Below are 15,933 nucleotides of genomic sequence, written 5' to 3' on the forward strand. Positions count from 1 at the left end.
CATGGACTCCTATCAGTCTTATTTTATTCTTCTTTGCATCATCTAGCAGCTGTTGGATTGATTTCTCATAGTCCCTTACTATCTTTAAGAAATCTCTGTTTTGCTTTTTCTCTCAGACCGCTTCCTCCCTACACCCCTGCCACTTGAGGCTGGGGTGCATGATTGAAGAATGTCCTGGGTTCCGCTTGGGAAAGTCCTCCTGAGAAATGTCATTTGGCATACAGATGCTCACAATAAGATCCAGGAAGAATCAGATATGTGGAAAATAAGAGAAATAGAGAAACAGATGGACGATACTTACCCAGAAACCAAAAGGAAAATGTTACCCAGCAGTTCAAGTCAGATGCGTAGCAATGGTTTTGATGAAGAAAGTCAGAGAGAATGCTGGAGGCCAAAGACTGAAATTTCTGGGACACTGGAAGATGATTTTCTTAAGGCTAAATCCTGGAACAAGAAGTTATATGATTATGAAGCTAACATGCCAGAAAGATGGGGTCACAGTGGTTATAAGGAGTTATACCCTGAAGAATTTGAAAGACAGTAGTGATCAGCAAGATATTACCAATGGGAAGAAAACATCTCCTCAGATAAAATCATCTACCCATGAATCCCACAAACATAAGAAGTCAAAGAAGTCCCACAAAAAGAAGCAGAAAAAAAGGTCACACAAAAAACAGAAGAAAAGCAAGAAGGAAGCCATAGACGTAACAGCAGATTCCTTAAGTGAGTTCTCAGAAGAAATTGGTGCTTCTAGTACCAGGAAAAGGAAGCAACCACATAAGTGCAAGAAAAAAATCCAGAACAAAGTCTCTCAAAAAAAGTTTTATTTTTAGGGACAGAAAGTCACACTTCCCAGTCAGATGATTCAGCATCCAGTAGTTCTGAAGAAAGTGAGGAAAGAGACATTAAGAAAACCAAAAGGAAAAAGAGAGAGGAAAATGTCCATATTCCTGTAGCTAACAATGAAATACAAAAAAAGGACAAACAAATGCACAAATTGGAAAGTGGCTACAGATGAGAGATCTGCTGAGAGCTCCGAGGATGACTAAATGGGAAAGAAAACATTGTTTCCCACTTGATTCTGGATATTTACAGCTCTTACACCTAGGGGTTTCTGCTAGTGACTCCTTCAGCACAGGGGGTCTGAAGTCATAGCTGTTCTATGCCAGCTATACCTGTTTTGACAGACTCCTTGTCTTCTATTTTGGCCTGTTAAACTTGATCCCCTTTTCTTGTTAATGGGAAGTCTGGTATTTTGTTATGAAGGTTTCTTGAAGAGATTATTTTTTTGAAATTAATCACATTTAGTGTAGAGTACATATATAGCAAATTAAAGGACCCAGAAAGCTAAATCTAATATTGACCTGGGTACGCCTATTGGAATGTTGAATTGGGAGAAATTAAGGTCTGGGATCAAGAATTGGATTGGAAGGAAGCAGTGCTATGTGCAGTGGTTGGACAAGGGAACTCTATGCGGCTCTCTGTCATTTACATAGTAGGTGTCAAATCTAACTTGTCTCTAGCCTTGGTGGTTTGATCCTTCAGTGTTTTGATTCCACAGCTATGGTCTAGTTTACTTAATGAGGAAATGGGCATAAGAACAGAGCACTGCCTTTCATGATAATATCTACAGACAACTATTAAAAGGGACTAGGGTTTTCTCAAATTTCCTTATAGCCCTAACATCTGGTAATTGGATAGTAAATGGTTTGGAGTTCCATTGTTGTATATTGCCTAAATGGACTTGTGTTTGAAATTATTTCTTCAGTTGTTGTTGGTGACATCTATTAAATGGGAAGAATTAGGAGTCAGTTATGCTAATTATGTTCTGAAAGAGATTCAGAGCGACAGCCATCTAAGTCTTTTTTTTCTTTTTTGGGGAGGGGGCAGTACTGGGGATTGAAACCAGGGCCTTATACCAGACAAGTGATCTACCACTGAGCTATATCCCCAGTCCTGTTGTCTTCCTTACTCATTTATAATTCTTTTCGTTAATTTTATATTTTCCCTGAAACTAAGTTGAATCAATTCCAAAATGAAACAAGCTTCTCAGGGACATACTCACTTTTTTCTAGACAGCTTTTGGATTAAAGTACCAAGTGGAGGCCACATTTTTTCCTTTTGCTATACTGTGATCCCTACTATGTTAATTCTTAAGAAACCAAAATATCACTGAAAGAAGGCTGGTAGAATACAAGGGAATTTTTCATTATGGGAGGGAAGGTAGGTCAAGTGACAGGTTAGTTTTTTTCCCTGGTTGTCAACTTCATGAGCTGAGTAAAAAGCTTAGAAAGTCCAGTTATTTGGTCTTGATTCTGCTGATAATTGGTAGAGTTCTAGAGCAGGTTAAGTTAATCTCCCTGGCCTTACTTTCCTCATGTGTAACAAAATACTTCATGGTAGTATGATAGTTCAAGACACCAGCAATAGAATATAACTATGATGACGTTATATGAAGTGGTATTTTAATAGTTCTTAGTTCTCTTTGTGGAACAGATTTCTAAATGCTTGGTTTTAAGTTACATGGTTGGCTACAGGTGCCCTGTTCCTTCATTATGAGCAGGTGCTACCTTTTGGGACATTTATTTGAGATATTAATACTTTGGTATTCAATTGTCAAAAAAAAAAAAAAAAGAAGAAAGAAATCTCTGTTTTCATGGTCCTTAACTGTGATCCTGTCTTCTATATCTGCTATCCTGTCTTCAGATTCTCTTAGTCTGCTCTGCATGCTTTCAATGGAGTTTTTAATCTCCTGAATATCTGTTTGAATCTGTTTCATGGATTCCATTTCTTTCTTATGTTGGGTGATCATGGTTTCCATTTCTTTCTTATGTTGGGCATTCATGGCTTCCAGCATGTTTCTGGTCTCATCTATTTTCTTATCTGTTTCTGCTCTAGAGCCTCTAATCATGTCTTTCACTCTACTCACCATTTCTGTATTTATCTGGGAGATTATGTCTGCTTTGAAGTTTTCTAGAGCCTCATGTATCTGCTTTGTTACTTCCTGTGCTATCAGTTCAGGGTGTCCAGGTGGTTGATTATCAGATTTTTCCACCTCATTTCTCCCTGAATTTCCTTTTTGTGGCATGGAAGCCTGCATTTGTGCCTTGCTTAAATGTCTTCTCATTTTTGTTTTTGGTACTGTCCTTGGTTTAATTCCTGGGTTGATATTTCAAAATTGCTTAATGTAGGTATCTTTGTTGCTTGTGTTTAAAACCCTTGTGGAATGATTGCTTTTCAGAGGTGTCTTCCAGATATGGCTTGTGTTTAGGTTTTGAGGCTCTAGTGACTCTGAGGCTATTTTATTTTCCTTATACCAGGAAGGAAAACTGATTAGATCAATCACAATATGTTAGGCCAAATGCTACAATCAGCAATACCATAGCATCAAGTGCAGCTTAGAAAATGGCAATTTGTGGTAGTTATTAATCTATCACATTAAACTATGTGAAGTATAATCCCCTGTGCCTCTGTAGTGTGGGACCAGGTAGCAGAAGAGTCGGAAGGCGGGGGGCTGGAGGGGAATGGAACTGGGCCTTGCAGGGGCCCGTGCAGCTAAGCAGAGCACTGGATGGAGGCGGGGCTCCAAGACGCTCCTGGGACCTCACCGTGCCATGGGCAGGAACAGGAACACTTGACAGGCAGCACTGCCTATTTTCTGGGAGGTCTGTATATTGATTTTAAATGTGCACATCATGGCTGAATATCTGAGGAGTAAACTTTCACATTTTAGGGTTAAAGAAATCTTTGCATTAACTTTTTTTTACCTGGGAAATAATTTGTGTGGAGTTATGTTAATTTCATTCAGTGAAATATTTTATACTGACATCCAGCAATGTATAGCTATAGCAATGTTCATGTGCCCATTATAAATACAAAGCCAACAATAATATATCACTACTTTTCATGCACAGTTCTCTGTACTTTACATAGAGATGATCTCATTTAATCCATGTACTTTCTCAGAGCTTATTCACAAAAAAATCTTTAATAATGCACCATTTTTTCAAAACCCTGAAAACAATAGCTAAAGCATTTGAAGAGAAAAGTTCAGGCTGCAAGGTTAAACTAAAATCTTCAATTTGACATCTGGGAAAGTTCTATATAAAAATCAATAATGAAACAATAATATTTTGGGTCACTTAGAACAGTAAGAGCATAATAAAATATTTGGATGTTTTTCTGGGGGCAGAAAACATATCACCCTTCAAGAGTAGAAAAAATAAAGACTCCATATGTTCAATTATAAGCGGAGACACAAGCGTCATCTGTCATGTCTCCTTTTCCCCCAAAGAATCTAGTTTAAGATTAAGATTAAATGTCACATCCATGAGACCATACACTATACATATTTGTTATTGAACATGGATGTCAAAAGACCTTTGTTCAAGCAGAAGCATAATTTGAGAATAGCATCAGTATGATTTATCACCACATTTTTATCACTAAATTTTAAAAGATTTCAAATGTAAATAAATATAATTTTTAAATTCAAGTCTTGTGAAACCAAAAATACAATTTCCTCAGGCACTTTAATGATAGATTTTCAATCAATATTTAAGAATGTGTCTCTTTTATTTGTTTTTGGATCAACCAGCATGGATATGAATAGCAAGAGTCAGATCAAGGACCAAGGCCCTGAAGTAACACAATAAAGAATAAGCATGGAAGAGGCATAGTGGTGCAAACCTGTAGTCCCAAAACTCTTGGAGGTTGAGGCAGGAGGACTGAAAGTTTGAACCCAGGGTGGGCATCTTACAGAATTTAGTGAGACCCTGTCTCAAAATAAAAAAATAAATACAGCTGGGGATGTAGCTCAGTGTGAAGGACCTAGGTTCAATACCCAGTGTAAATAAATAAATAGCAGCAGCTGTGTGGCTTTCAACTTCAGGAAAAAATTTTGTGTTGGTTAAAGGTGAAAGAAACCTAGAAATAGCTATATTTAAATAAGATTTTATTTAATTTTTTAATGAATAATGAGAACTAGAGGGGGCCAGAAGATTCACAGTTAATGGAACATAAATGTGGGTTAGTAAAGTGCCTATGGCACAAATTCATTTGTAGAATTTCACGCTTGTGAAGATGCTGAGGAGGAAGAAGATGGGAATGGATCAAAGGAGGGCATTCAGGACAAGTGGAAGAGTTTAAGATGAATCTATCACAGAAGAATCCTTGTGACTTTTCTGTTTAGAATAGTCTCTATGTATTCTTAATAAAATGAGTTAATGCAGTTGTTCCACAAAAACATTAAGCATATCAAAAAAAAGCATCTTCTCAAAGAGTAATGAAAGCCCATGGTATTTTTCTAGGCGTTCCCTCGAAGAACTTACCACCACTAGGGTGCAGCAAAGGTTGCTCCTTAAGGTATCCGCATCCACTTGGAATTTCAATCAAGGATAGGCAACTACATTTGCACAATGGTTTCCAGCTCATGAAGTGCTTGAACTACGCATTTTCATTATTACATCGAAGAACATTCTATTTTCATATAGTACTGGGGATTGAACCCAGGGCCTTTGCACTGAGCTACATCCCCAATCCCTTTTAATTTTTTTTTTTTTTTTTTTGAGACAAGGTTTTGCTAAGTTTTCCAGGCAAGACTCAAACTTTTGATCCCACTGTCTCAGCCTACCTGAGTGCTAGGATTACACGGATCCACAACTGTGCCCAGCTGAAGGAAACTGTATTCTTATCTCTGTTTTTCAGAAGCAGAAAGTAAAGGCATAAAGAAGTTCAACATCACAGCCCTAAGAAGTGTCAGTGCTCAGAAAATTAGACACAGAGAGCTAATCATAAAGTACCTTCCTGGAGTAAAACTTTCAGCCTAGAAAGAAATAGCCACTGAAATTTTTAATTCTAATACCTTCCATTGATTTTCTACCAGGGTTTTTAATTGCTGAAAAAAAGTATTTTGTTGTTATTGTTGTGGAAGTGATGTAATAGTCTACATTCACATTCATTCACATCTAATTTTAGAAAACTAAAATATAAAAAAGCATGTCATAAATTTAAGGAAATGGCATGTGTAAACAATGCCTGTTCCCCTTTTTATGTGCATGCATGTGGGTATTGACTATCTTTTAGAAAAAGTGGTACAATAGACAGGAAGTCTTTACTCTTGTTATCCATGATCTCAACTTCTCCTAATTTTCCCTCTCCTTGGTCCCTATTGAAGATGTATTTATCCTTTATCTCATTTCTTTAACATCAGAAATCACTAGAAAATTCAGAGTGACGTTTACCAGATCACGCCTGCTTCATTAATGAAGCTAGAAGAGGACCTTACTGTTCTCTTCTCAAAAGCATTTTTCCCATAAAAAGGACACAACTGAAATTCAGGTCAAATAGTACTAGTAGTCGATGTAAAAAGAGAGGATATTTTGGTGGAGGTGGACTTTGGAACATCTCTCAATGACACTATGGGGGTGGATGCATCCTCCACCCTTCTGGGGTATCTTACCGAGGAGTACTTCTTTCAGGTATATTTCCATCTGCCAATTATAACCAGAACATTTTCAACAAAAAAGAAATATGATTACTGTGGCAGACAGCATTTTTAAAAGGCCGAGAAACCACAGACTAATACTGAAATGAAAAAATTGAATTAGATAACCTAAAAAGCTTGTTTGTTCCAAAAAATATGAGTCTTTCATTAGATTGGCTCTGGGAACATTAAGAGAAAGAAATAGTTTTCAGGCAAAAATACTTCACACTGATATATGGTAGGTTCAACAGAATGCCAACATTAAATGCAAAATGAATGTTGGTAGCTCGGCATATAATCCTTTCTCCTGGCTCCTTACACAGGGAAGTAATAATGAAATACTTTTAAAACAAATGTTGTATTATCAATTCTCTTGATGGCACAAAAAAGTTATTGTTTAGAAAAACATGGAAATTGCTAAAAGTAGGTTTGTCAAAATTGTTCCTGAGGACACCCACCTTCTAGTCATTTCACATTGTGCAGACCCTCTCATGCTGACACAGGGTTGGTTGGTGCAACTGATCACGTCCTGTAGAAGTAATGAGGCAGCTTCTGTCCTCGGCTCTCACTGGCTTTTCCTCTCTGATCACTAGCTCAGGAGAAGCCAGATGCCATGTTGTGGGCAGACCTGTGGAGAGGTCTGAGTGCTTGGCTGAAGTTTCCAGCCAACAGCCATTGAGGATTTGAAGGCTGGCAACAGCCATGTGGCCCCTTAGGAGCAGATTCTCCAACCTCAGCCAATCGTTTAGAGGACTCCAGGTCTCACTGATAGTTCAGCTACACTGAGATGCCTCAAGTCAGAGTCACTCAGGTAAGCTACTCCCAGACTTCAGGCCCACAAAAGCTGTGAGGTAATAAATGTTTTTTCTAAGCTTCTAAATATGAAATAATTTGTTATACACATAATATAGGTTTGAAATGAAATGTACTTTCAGAGTCAGACTATGAATATAAAGAAATTAGAGGGCTGATGCTATATAGCTCAGTGGTACAGGGGTTGCCTAGCATGTACAAAGCCCTGAACTGATCCTCAGCACCACACACACACACACACACACACACACACACACACACACACAAAGGAGAAGTTGTAAGACCCAAAGACACTCATACAATTATGTCTGGTTTATTTACAACCTAAAATGATTGAATCTAGTCAAACTAGTTTAATTGTTACTCTAAAAAATTAAACTTAAATATAACTTGATAATGGAAGAGGTAAACCTATCGCTTATTTTCTATCTCTAAACTTAAATTTACCAAAAATTTTTGGTGAAATTGAGGAACTTAATAGAAATAGGGGCATAATTCACTTTTGGTTTTTTATCTTTAATTAAGTTTATTGGTACAATTTAGATATACATGAGGATCACATTCATTGTATGGAATTTGTACCTGTACATGATATATTTTGATTTATAATTTTTTCCCATTCTCCTCCCCTCCTACTCTTCTCATTATTTCCAAGAGCTTTCTTTCCATTTTATCTCTTTTCTCATTTTTTTCTTTTCCCTTCTTTCCTTTCCCTTATCCCCCTCCCTTATGCCCCTTTCTCATTTGAACATTTTCTTCCTACTTCATAACATCCATTATACATTTCAGTCCTTATTTACAAGTTTAGTTTCTCACACCAGAGAATGAGATATTTACACATGTGTGCTCGATTTATTTCACTTAAGAGTATGGTCTCTAGGTGCATCCATTTGGCTATAAATGTCTGAAGTTTATCCTTCTTTATGGCTGAGTAGTACTCTGTTGTATAACAAAAACCCATATCTTCTTTACCTATTTATTGGTTGATGGACATTTGAGTTGTTTCCAAGATTTAGTGATTACAAATTGTGCTGCTATGAACATGAGTGCACATATACCACTATAGTATGATGATTTTAGTTCTTTTGAGAAGATAAGGAGAAGGGGAATAGCTAGGTCAAAAGGAACCTCTAGTCCTGGTTATTTGAAGAATCTCCACACTGATTTCCACAGTGGTTGCATCAGTCTACACTCCCACCAACAGTGGAGAAAAGTTTCTTTTCCCCCACAACCCCTCCAGCATTTGTTATTGGTTGATTTCTTGATAATAGCTATTTTTTCTGGAATGAGATGGGATCTCAGGGTTGTTTTAATTTGGATCTCTCAAATGACCAGTGATGTTGAACATTTTTTCATATATTTATTTGCTGTTTGTACTTCTTCATCTAAGAAGTATGTGTTCATCTCAGATGCCCATTTTTGGATTGAGTCTTTAAATTTGGGGGGTTGATTTTTTCAATTCTTTATATATTCTAGATATCAGTCTTTTGTCTGAGGAACAGCTGAAAAAAGTTTTTTCCCACTCTGTTGGTTGTATCTTTACTCTGTTGGTGATTTCTTTTGCAATGCAAAAGCTTTATAATAAGATGAGATCCCAGTTGTGGATTCTTTGTAATATTTCCTGTGTGATTGGGGTTTTATTCATAAAGTCTTTGTCTACACCTATGTCTTCAAGAGTTCCACCAATTCTCTCTCTTCCAGCAGATTTAGTGTTTCTGTTTTAATATTTAGATCTTTGATCTATTTTGATTTTAATTTAGTGCATGGTGAGAGATATGGGTCTAGTTTTAGTCTTCTGCATGTAGAAAGCTAGTTTTTCCAGTGCCATTTATTAAAGAGGCTATTTTTCTTCTAATGAAGGTGTTTGGCCCCTTTGTTGAAGAAAGGTGGCTGGGTGTGTTTAGAGTTATTTCTGCATCTTCCATTCTGTTCCAATGATCTGTGGGTCTGCTTTTTGCTAGTACCATGCTGTTTTTTATCACAGTAGCTTTGTAGTATAATTTAAAGTCAGGGACTGTGATGCTCACTGCTTTGTCTTTGTTTCTCAGAATTGTTTTTGCTATTCTAGGTCTCTTCTGGTTCCAAATGAATTTTAGGAATGTTTTCTCTAGTTCTGTGAGGTATGTTATTGGGATTTTGATTGGGATTGTATTAAATCTGTATAAAATTTAGGGAGTATGATCATTTTTACTATGTTGGTTCTTTCCAGACATCCAAGGATGTCTTTCCATTTTCTCATATCATCTTCAATCTTCTTTTCAGAATACTGTAGTTTTCAATGTAAAGAACTTTTACTTCTTTTGTTAGATTGATTTGTATTTAATTTTTTGATGCTATTGTAAAAGGCATAACTTTCCTAATTTCTCTCTCAGTAAGTTTGTTATTTGTGTATAGGAATGCTATTGATTTTTGAATGTTGACTTTCTATCCAGCTACAAAACTAAATTTGTTTATTAAATCTAGAAGTCTTTTGGTGAGGTTTTTAGGGTCTTCTATGTAGAGTGTCATGTCATCTGCAAATCATGATAGGTTAACTTCTGCCTTTCCTATTCTTATTCCTTTTTCTTCTTTTTCTTGTCTAATTGCTCTGGCTAATGCTTCCAGAACTATATTGAATAAGAATGGTGATATTGGACATCCTTGATTTGTTCCTGGTTTTAGAGTGAAAGCTTTCAGTTTTTGACCATTTAGTATAATGTTGACTGTTGGGTTGTCATAGATGGCTTTTATCAGATTGAGATAAAATTATCTATTCTAATTTCTGTAGAGTTTTTATCATGAATGAGTGTTGGACTTCGTCAAATGTTTTTTCTGTGTCTATTGAGATAATCATGTGATTTTTGTCCTTGGGCCTGTTAATATGGTGTGTCACATTTATTGATTTGTATGTACTGAATCATCTCTGCATCCCTGGGATGAATCTTAGTTGGTCATGGTATATAATCTTATTGATGTTTTGCTGCATTCTGTTTGCCAGTATCTTATTGAGAATTTTTGCTTCTATGTTCAATAGAGAGATTGGCCTGTAGTTCTTTCTTTTGGTTGGATCCTTCTCTGGTTTTGGTATCAGGGTAATACTTGCTTCTAGGAATAACTTTGGGAGTATTGCTTCTCTTTCAATTTCATTAAAGAGTTTAAGGAGTTAGGTCTTCTCTAAATTTCTTGTAGAATTCAGCAGTGAATCCATCAGGATCTGGGCTTTTCTTTGTTGATAGGTTCTAATTACCTCTTCAATTTCATTAGCTGTTATTTAAAATTTTTATATCTTTTTGATTCAGTTTTGATAATTCATATGTATCCCAAAATCTGTCCCTTTCTTCTGTGTTTTCCATCTGATTGGAATAAAGTTTCTTTAAATAGGTGTTAATGATCTTCTGGGTTTCTGCAGGATTTGTTGTGATTTAACTTTTTTCATTCCTAATTGCATGGATTTGAATCTTTTCTTTCCTTCTTTTGTTAAGGTTGGCTAAGAGTTTATCAATTTTATTTAATCTTTCAAAAAACCAACTCTTTGATTCATTGATTCTTTGTATTGTTTTCTTAGTCTTGATTGCATTAATATCTGGCCTAATCTTTATAATTTTCTCCATTGTATGAGCTTTGGACTTGACTTGTTCTTCTTTTAATAGAAGTTTGAGGTTAGATATTATATTGTTTATTTGAATTCATTTTGTTTTTCTGATATGGGAATTCACTGCTAAAAATTTCCCTCATAGGATTGCTTTCACTGTGTCTCGTAAGTTCCAGTATGTTGTACCAGCATTATCATTTAATTGTAAAAACTGTCTAATTTCCTCTTTAATTTCATTTGTGACCCGTTGGTTGTTCTGGAGGGTGTTATTTAATTTCCATGTGTTTATGAAGTTTTTGTGGTTTCTTTTGCCATTGATTTCCAATTTCATTGCACTATGGTCTGATCATATGCATGTGATAATTTCAATTCCTTTGCATTTACTTAAGCATGATCTATGAGCAAGTATATGGTCTATTTTGGAGAACATACACAGCTGAAAAGAATGTGTATTCTGATGTTGTGGGGTGGAACATTCTGTAGACACCTACCAAGTCCATTTGTTCACAGGTTTGGTTCAGTTCTGATATTTCTTTGTTGATTTTTTTTGTCTAGTTGATCTATCTATTTGTGTCAGTGGAGTTTTGATGTTCCACTTTACAATTGTGTTAGTGCTTATTTGATTTTTCATGCCCATTAATACTGGTTTTATAAAGTTGAATGTGCCAATATTTGGTGCATATATATTTATGATTGTTATCTCTTCTTCTTGGAGTTTTATAGGAGCATATTTCTAACTTTAGTTGCATAAGTTAAGGCTTTAAAGCAATGAATGATGTGATAACCTAATAAAAGAATATTTCATAAATAACCATAGCTAATTTACTTTGCTTATCTTTTCCTTTTTATGTGTGAACAAGAGTATATGAATTAAAAAATTTGTTTTAGTAATTCATAGATAACTGATAAGAAAGTTTAATCATATTCCAAATGACTATTTCTCCTTTTTAGCAGCACACAAAATAATGGTGCATATTACAACCAATGACTTCTTTGATTGGATATAAAAATATAATTTTGTGCTATAAGGATTAATAAGGAGCCATTTCCACTTTAAATATCTTTTATTGCTTTGAGTAGTCAATGTTACCTGTCTAGGGCAACAAAGAAAAATATGGAAAAAAAAGTGGGAACAGGCTACTTCAAAGTCAATAGGACAGCTTAAGTTGGGGTCTGAATTTAATCCTTAACTTTGCAAATTCTTTAGAAAAAGAGGTGATGTGAGACTTATGGGCTCCTCTCTCTCTCTCTCTCTCTCTCTCTCTCTCTCTCTCTCTCTTTCTCTTTCTCTCTCTGGAATGTGACAGAAAAGTATTAGTCCTTATCATTTATGTCTACTCCCACAAGAATGACTCCCATAGTTTAAATTTGTTTTGTTTTTATTTGGAGATAGAATCTTGTGAAGTTACCCAGGCTGACCTCAAATTTGCCATCCTCCTGCCTCCAGAGCTGCTGGGATTACAGATGTGGTCCACTGTACCCAGCTCCTCACATAGTTTTTACATCTACTCAGTGGCATCTATATCCAACCACTTGCTCAGATTGAACACCTAGAAAGTTCCCTAAACTCCTTTCTGTCATACTTCATATTCTGTATGTCAGCACATCCCATCAACTCTGTCTTCAAAATGTGAACCGAGTCTCACTACGTTGTACTGCCACCAACCTGGCAAGTCACTGTCATCTCTCTTCTGAATTTATTACCTTTCAGTTGACTTCTCTATTTCTGCCCTTACTCCCTGCAGTCTATTTTAAACAGAGCAGCCAGGAAGCCATCCTTTAAAAAAGCCTATGCAACCTCAACATACCTCTGCTTTAAAACTGCCAATGGCCTCTTTTCTTACTCTGTAGTAAAAGCCAAAGTACCTATAGTGTCCTACAGACTTTAGGCAACCTGGCCATCTACTTCTATTTGTTTTTTCCACTGCAAGCATGTTGCCTCTGTGGCTTCTTCAGCATTTCAGGTGTGTTTCCAATACATGAGGGGAGTTTCACTCTCCTCACGTGATGGCAGCCAGAAAGCAGAGTAAGAGAGCCAGGAAAGGAGAAGGACAAAATAGACCCTTCAAAGCTACACCTACAGTGACCTTCCTCATCCAATATGGCCCCGCCTTTTTTAAAAAAATAGAAACAGTGTTACTTTATTAAAATACTGAGTTTATTCCACATGTATATTTTTGTCTCCCCACCATCTCCATGTCTGACCACCACTACTACTATGTCCTATCATAACATTCCATACATACTTAAAACCAAGCAAAGGGTGGAGTTCCATCTTTAAAAACTAAACAGGCATTTTGGACAACACATTCTTGGCAATGGAACCTGGACAATATTTATCAAACATGGTAGGGAAAGTTCTCACTTTGCATTATAAAAAGGATAGCCAAATATCAACTGTTACAGAAATGAAATAAGATGGAAAACTTTAACAAACTCTTTAAATTGTTTTCTTAAAGAGACTTCCTCCACTGCCAGAGATCTTGAATAGCCTCCTGGTCAGTCATCCGGAAGCAATTCTTCACATAATTGATGAACTTGGCTTCCACTTTGGGAAGAGAATCACACTTTTCTATACTTGCTTGCATTTTTGCTTTAATATCTTCTATAGACCTAGGTCCTTCGGGTGTTTTAGGAGTCTTTTCTTGTTTTTTGAAGGATTCTTGACCTTTTGATCTTGATGTTGATGGTTTTGAGTCTTTTCCATTCTGGTTTGATTTTTGTGCATTTTTGGCTGGCTGAAGTATCTCATATCAATTTCTTCACTGGTGCTTTCTCTTCAGCTTCTGCATCATCAAAATCATCGTCGTCATCATCTTCATCATCTTCATCAGCTGCTAGTTTTACTTTTTTCTGTGGAACCTTGCTATCACTTCCAGGGGCAGATTGCTTTCCATATATACTTAAGAGTTTTACATCCTCTTCCTCCTCCTCATCTGATTCTGCATCTTCCTTCCAGCCACCAAGTGCTGTCCACTAATATGCACAGGCCCTGAACCACACATCAACCTTAAGACCACAGGTGGTGTAATTTCAAAGCTCCCAAGGGAAACCGTTGGCTGTACAGACATTTTCAAAGTTTCTAGTGTTACTTTAATTGGACTGCCTTCGTAATTCATTGCCTCTGCTTCCACAATGTGCAATTCATCCTTTGCACCAGCCTCTAAAATGACCATTCTTAATGACAACTGGTGCTCATTTTCATCATTATCCACCTTAAAGTGATAATGCTCAGCCTTTAGTTTACAACTGAAAAGATAGTTCTGGGACCTCAGGGGGCTCATGTCCATATCCATCGAATCTTCCATGGAGAGGTGGCACGCACTTAGGTGGGAGAGAATGTGGACAGAAATAAACAGCTACTGCCCCCAGAGAACAGATGCACTGGATGGAATCATGCCAGGGATGACCCCACCTTTTAATGAGCCTATTGAGCTATGAAGTTAGAACTCTCATGATCCAATCACTTCCCCAAAGCCTCACCTCTGAACCCTGCTGCACTCAGGATGGATTCCCAACATATGCGGCTCAGGGGACATATCTTAGAATGTTAAGAATTAAATAGATAATATCCTCATGGAGCCACAGAGGACAGGTAATAAGGAATAAATACAATAAAGATAGAAATTGGGGGGGGCAGGGATTTAGCTCAGTGATTACATCACCTGCCCCGCAAGTACAAGGACCCAAGTTTGATCCCTGGTACAAAAAAAAAGAAAAAGAAATTTGGCTTTAGGAAAAAAAAAGTAGAACACACTATGGAGGGTCCAAAGGAATGTATTTTAATATAAATCTGGTTATGAGGGTAGCCACATTGAAATAACATTTAAGGGAAGATTTGAAGAAATTAGCTACTGGGGTGTTTGAAAAACTCCTTCATACTCTCCCATATTTTCCCTTCCTTGTACAATCTCCTCTCATATATAGGCTTATCAGCATCTTATATACTGGGAACTTTATATACAAATGAGAATGTAACATTGTTTAGTTACTTTATCTTCTCTAATAAAATTGTGGAGTTGCATGATCTGCTACATGTTAAATCATCCCTGATTATAAAGAAGAAAATGGAGAGAGGACATTGTGAATTAAAAAAATCTTTATTCCTAATTGACACATTATTTGTATATATTTGTGATATTACTATTCATGTATAATGCATAACGATAACATCAGGGTCCCTTACGTATCTACTGGTACCACCTCACACGTTTATCATTTCTTTGTGTTAGGAACATTCAGAATCCTTTCTACTGGATATATGAAAATAGTAGACTGCTATCCACTAATGTTATCCTACTGTGCCATAGAGCATTAGTAGTTATTCCTCTTATCAAACTGTAACCAGTTGGCCTAGAATTTCTACTCCCCTCTAATATTCAGGCAGCTAAATTAGAAAAGGATATCTAATATGTCATAATAAAAACATGCAGAACTAGTTTCCTGGGTTCTAGATTGCAGAAAGAGAGAGAGAGAGGGAAAAGAGTGATGCTAAGTACTGGAGAAGTGGCTCAAAGAACATTCCTGTACACTGACTCTCTTCAGTAACCTTTCAGACTTTCTGTGTGAGATTAGTGGTAATGGACCTGCCACTGGTCTTTGACCAATGGGTTCAACTATAGATATGATAATGAGGATGATATTTCCATTTTTAATTATAATTTCCTATGAACCTCTCTGAGAAAATAGCATGAGTGATAGATCCAAGATATGACTTCTGGTCTGTCCAGAGGTTGAGCTTTTCTTTCTGTAGCTTGTGCTTCCCCAGGATGGAACAATTGATGATTACCCAAGACCCTATCGGCAGTACCTGTTGAGGTTGCTCTTGCTGAGATGCCTTGCATTTGGCTGGGTTTGGACTTCCTGCATCTCTGTACACAAAGCAACTAGAAAGACCAGTGTTTGACAATCAGCATGATGGGGAATGTGATGGATGCCAGTCCATCGGAGCACAAAGTACTCTTCATACCCTCACAGAAGGAGTGTCCTGCTGGAGTCCCTGTCCTGCAGAAACCAGAGAGCATGATACCTTGGACAAATTACTTGTTTGCAACATAGCTTTACT

At 36.8% G+C, this 15,933-nt stretch overlaps 2 pseudogenes; one reads left to right on the forward strand and one right to left on the reverse strand.

The window, feature by feature from the left end:
• LOC101721367 (uncharacterized protein NKAPD1 pseudogene) lies at positions 1-1,064 on the forward strand (annotated as a pseudogene).
• Positions 1,065-13,313: 12,249 nt separating this feature from the next.
• Positions 13,314-14,176, reverse strand: LOC101721721 (nucleophosmin-like; annotated as a pseudogene).
• Positions 14,177-15,933: the final 1,757 nt, after the last annotated feature.

This window comes from Heterocephalus glaber, unplaced genomic scaffold, assembly GCF_053883595.1.
Source record: "Heterocephalus glaber isolate CG9 unplaced genomic scaffold, H.glaber_assembly_v1.0 deba00000621, whole genome shotgun sequence".
NCBI lineage: Eukaryota > Metazoa > Chordata > Mammalia > Rodentia > Bathyergidae > Heterocephalus > Heterocephalus glaber.